Source organism: Micropterus dolomieu, linkage group LG08 (genome assembly GCF_021292245.1).
Source record: "Micropterus dolomieu isolate WLL.071019.BEF.003 ecotype Adirondacks linkage group LG08, ASM2129224v1, whole genome shotgun sequence".
Taxonomy (NCBI): Eukaryota; Metazoa; Chordata; class Actinopteri; order Centrarchiformes; family Centrarchidae; genus Micropterus; species Micropterus dolomieu.
The window spans coordinates 13,087,936-13,093,064 of NC_060157.1; the positions used below are offsets into that span (position 1 = coordinate 13,087,936).

Genomic DNA, 5,129 nt, shown 5'->3' on the forward strand with positions numbered 1-5,129 from the left:
ATCCAAAATCTGCAAAGCCAAGCATACAAGAAAGAAATTCAGCTGTTAAACAAAGGAAGTCAACTTCCATGTCACAACAAACTGAGCCACCTTGATGTTTTTCTTGACACAGACGGCATCCTCAAGGTGGGAGGAAGACTCCGCCACTCGTCCCTTGCTGACCCATTCAAGCATCCGATTGTCATCCCCAAAGAGCACCACGTGACAAAGTTGATAATAGCTCACAATCACGAAAAGATAAAGCATCAGGGAAAAGGCTTCACCACAAATGAAATTAGATCCAGTGGCTTTTGGATTCCTGGAATGAGCCGAGCAGTTGCTTCATACATCCGCCAGTGTGTGGTGTGTCGTAGACTCAGGAGACTCCCAGAGAGACAAAGGATGGCTGATCTTCCTGTGGAACGTGTAGAGCCCTCCCCACCATTCACATATTGTGGTATGGATTGCTTTGGTCCTTTTGCCACTACGGAAGGACGGAAACAGCATAAACGATATGGACTGCTCTTTACCTGCTTTTGCTCACGGGGCATCCATATTGAGATGCTAGAGGATTTGTCCACCGACGCCTTCATCAACGGCCTGCGATGCTTCATTGCTCTTCGAGGTGCAGTCTGTCAAATCCAGTGTGATCAAGGCACTAACTTTGTTGGTGCTAAGTATGAATTCAAGGCAGCGCTAAAAGAGCTTGATTCACAGAGGCTGAGTATGTTTCTGTCTGAAAGGCAGTGTGACTTTGTCATGAACGCGTCCCACTCCAGTCATGCAGGTGGCGTGTGGGAGCGACAGATAAAGACAGTCAGGAGTGTTCTGAACTCCACTCTATCACTTTCTGATGGCAGACTCAACGACGCTTCACTAAGGACTCTACTTTATGAGGCCATGGCCATAGTCAACAGTCGACCCCTCACGGTGGATAACCTGAACAATCCTGACAGCCTAGAACCACTCACCCCCAATCATCTGATCAACATGAAATCCAGCGCAGCACTGCCTCCACCTGGCACTTTCCCCAGAGAGGACTTGTATGGAGTGAAAAGATGGCGACGCGTGCAGTATCTGGCAGAGCAGTTTTGGAGTCGCTGTAAACGGGAGTATCTGCACAACATCACCGCAAGGCAGCGTTGGCACTCGCCGATGAGGAATCTACTAGTAGGTGATATTGTGATGGACACAGGCAAACTGTTGCCCAGAAGTGAGTGGAGACTCGCTAGGGTCTTAGAGACGGTCAGAGGTAAGGATGGACTTGTAAGGAGAGTGAAAATCTCATTTGGAGATAAGAGACTAAACAAGAAAGGTGAGCGCCTAGGAAAACTTTCCATGGTGGAGCGTCCAGTGCAGAAGCTAGTTCTGTTGTTAGAGGCTTCTTAAGCCCATGACTGTTAAAGAACACTTTCTGTCCTAATAGAAAAATTATTCGTAGTTCATGTCATTTTATGTAAAATACTCATAATTTTGGTGGGAGTGTAAATAACCCAGTATATGTTTAGCTCTACAGAAGAAATATTATTGTTGAACAGTCATTTCAGTTGGCTTCATTATGTATTTTACCTTGTTTAAGCCCTAGTGTCTTACTTCCTGTTCTGACTAGAGGTGCCTTTATTTTGAAAGCCACCCACTGGCACCGTAACTAGTTTTCCTGCTACTTGCGACGGAGAGACTGTAATATGTACACACAGTGAAAGATTTAACGTTTTAGCACCCCTTTGAAGAGACACAAGGTTAGTATTTATCATAATACTGTGATATTAACATGGTGGTGGTGTTTTGAAGTAGTTTGAACAATTGTGGCTGTTTATAGCTGGGCAAATACTGGGCTTGTGAGTTAGTGCTAAACTATGCTAATGCTCTGAAACTATATGGTAAGGTAGCTAATGCGGTTGTTGTTTGTGTTGTTTATTTTTGTAACCAGCTGTTACGTTGGTTTTGGGATTTCCAATAAATCTAAAATCATCAGTTCAAGTGTCAGACCATCTTTCGGAGGGATGTGCTACATTTTATTCATCTTTATTTAAAAATAACACTTCCACAGTGCTGGGCTTCAGGCGGTTTCTTTTTTGGAGATGATTTTACCTGCTTTAGAAAATTATTATTAGGGTAATATGGGGTAAGAGTTTAATTCTTACCAAGGCCACAAAATGTATTTTTGAAGTTATTTGATCAAAGCAATTCTGACATAAGTTGATACACTTTTTTAGTCATTTAAAATGAGCTGTAGATAAAATCTAATTGTGTTCAATTTCAAGTTCAAAAGTCCACAAAATGTTGAGGAGGGTCTATTGCATTTTGCTGCTCCTTTCGAATTGCACGCCAAACCCGCAAACCATCTCCTGAATCGGTCACGTACGGTCGGCTCGCGAGGCTACGAACGTCACCACATACGTCATCAACACAAGCCTCGATACGCGCTTCACAAAAATCAACACTGATAAGCTATCGCGACTCAGCGTCATGCGACCTCTTTGCTTGAGTTGAAAATATTCAACTCACGTGAATTCCTTCGCGTTGCCTTCGCGTAGCCAGCCCTGCCCCCTTCGCGCCGCCCGACAGGAAATCGCGGCTCTACGCGTCTTTGCATTGACTTTGTATGTAAACTCACCGCTCCGAACGCTCCCTGCGCTTTTGGTCTGAAAGCACCATTAGGCTACAGTAGCCTATATGTCTGCATTTTTCCAGGTAATCAAACTATCTGTCATTAGTTGGATGTATGCCCTCTGCAAGGCTGTGTGCAGCTGGACTATTTGTTTTATGAAATGCCACATCTGTCCGTCATGTTATTAGCAGCTCACAGTTATTTGTTTTACCATGGTTCTGCACCTCTGGACTGTGAAAAAGTGAAAAGTTACTGTAAAAGCTTATGTTTGATGATATTTGTGTGTGTTATTTACTTAATGTTTGATCTTTGATTGATGGAGTAATGAGGGTTTTAAAATCTGATAAATGCATTTATTTGTGGTAATAACACAGACATTTTCTTACTAAGGCTATATTTTTACATCTGATAAATGCCCTTAACTTGAATACATAATCAAATAAAGAGACAGTTATTTAACAATATGTTAAGAAGTAGTCAAGTTTATACAGTCTTATAGTTGCAACTAGCCCTTTGAGGGTAACCGTAATGCTTATGTGGCCCATGGTGAAAATGAGTTTGACACCCCTGCCATAGAGGGTATGCATTGATGTCACTTGGCAAAACATCTGTTACCATGGCTGCGTTTGCTCTTGACCGTCTCCAGAGAAGTTTTTGATTGCAAATTTGTTGACTATAATAGAAAGCTAATGGAGTATTTTTTGACAAAGTTTATTAAGTTGGTGAAGGTGGGGACCAGGCTTAACTGGCCCAGCCTGGTCGTACATCTGACCCAACAGTATCTTTGACAAGAATGAATGAATAAAAAATGAACATATGCATATTTGCCACTATATTATTATTATTATTATTATTATTATTTATTATTATGGCATTACTACCTGCAGCACCAACTATATTGATGGCTAGTTCAGTTTCGCAATTAAACGTTCTTGTGCGAACATTATAAAGTTGCTGACAGGAAAGGAGGAGAGGACAGCAAGCAATCCTTCTGCACCTCCGTTTCAGGAGAAACCAAAGATGTATGTCGCAGTGTGCTTCTATAGTGGCCGTCTGTTTGACAAGATCTGTCACTGGAAATTATAATTGTGTCCTTATTTCAATGCATTTCTCCGTGCATTTGTTTGTTTCCGGTTAACACCTCAACCGCCAAACTCCCTGTAAATAGTTTGAATGTCCGAACCATCCAAAAAATTATTTCACACCAGAAACGAACCGAACCATGGTTCAGTTTGATCTGGACCGAGACCACCTGTTTTTGTCGGACCAAATCTCGTCTTGTTTGGTCCGTTTCACACCTTAAATTTTGGTTGGGATCAAACTGAAAGGTCCGAAAGTCCAGACCAAACAAGGTAGGTGTGAAAGCCCCCTGAGTTAACGTTACTTTAGTCCTATAACGTTACTGTGGAGACAGTCAAGCTCTGCCTTCATATACAGTGAGGAAAATAAGTATTTGAACACCCTGCTATTTTGCAAGTTCTCCCACTCAGAAATCATGGAGGGGACTGAAATTGTCATCGCAGGTACATACATACATACATAATCTAAAAAAAAAAATCCAGAAATCACAATGTATGATTTTTTAACTATTTATTTGTATGATACAGCTGCAAATAAGTATTTGAACACCTGTCTATCAGCTAGAATTCTGACTCTCAAAGACCTGTTAGTCTACCTTCAAAATGTCCACCTCCACTCCATTTATTATCCTAAATTAGATGCACCTGTTTGAGGTCGTTAGCTGCATAAAGACACCTGTCCACCCCATACAATCAGTAAGAATCCAACTACTAACATGGCCAAGACCAAAGAGCTGTCCAAAGACACTAGAGACAAAATTGTACGGACTGGGGCTCCATGCAAGATCTCACCTCGTGGGGTCTCAATGATCCTAAGAAAGGTGAGAAATCATCCCAGAACTACACGGGAGGAGCTGGTCAATGACCTGAAAAGAGCTGGGACCACCGTTTTCAAGGTTACTGTTGGTAATACACTAAGACGTCATGGTTTGAAATCATGCATGGTCTTCCAACATGACAATGACCCGAAGCACACAGCCAGGATAACCAAGGAGTGGCTCTGTAAGAAGCATATCAAGGTTCTGGCGTGGCCTAGCCAGTCTCCAGACCTAAACCCAATAGATAATCTTTGGAGGGAGCTCAAACTCTGTGTTTCTCAGCGACAGCCCAGAAACCTGACTGATCTAGAGAAGATCTGTGTGGAGGAGTGGGCCAAAATCCCTCCTGCAGTGTGTGCAAACCTGGTGAAAAACTACAAGAAATGTTTGACCTCTGTAATTGCAAACAAAGGCTACTGTACCAAATATTAACATTGATTTTCTGAGGTGTTCAAATACTTATTTGCAGCTGTATCATACAAATAAATGGTTAAAAAATCATACATTGTGATTTCTGGATTTTTCTTTTTTAGATTATGTCTCTCACAGTGGACATGCACCTACGATGAGAATTTCAGACCCCTCCATGATTTCTAAGTGGGAGAACTTGCAAAATAGCAGGGTGTTCAAATACTTATTTTC

General features: G+C 41.9%; 1 long non-coding RNA gene across 1 annotated transcript in view; it reads left to right on the plus strand.

The window, feature by feature from the left end:
- Positions 1-2,429: 2,429 nt before the first annotated feature.
- The window catches only part of LOC123974710, an 8,145-nt gene continuing 5,445 nt past the window's right edge, over positions 2,430-5,129 (plus strand). Inside the window, exon 1 of the long non-coding RNA XR_006825912.1 lies at positions 2,430-2,673. This is a non-coding gene — a long non-coding RNA (uncharacterized LOC123974710). The remainder of the gene's footprint in view (positions 2,674-5,129) is intronic.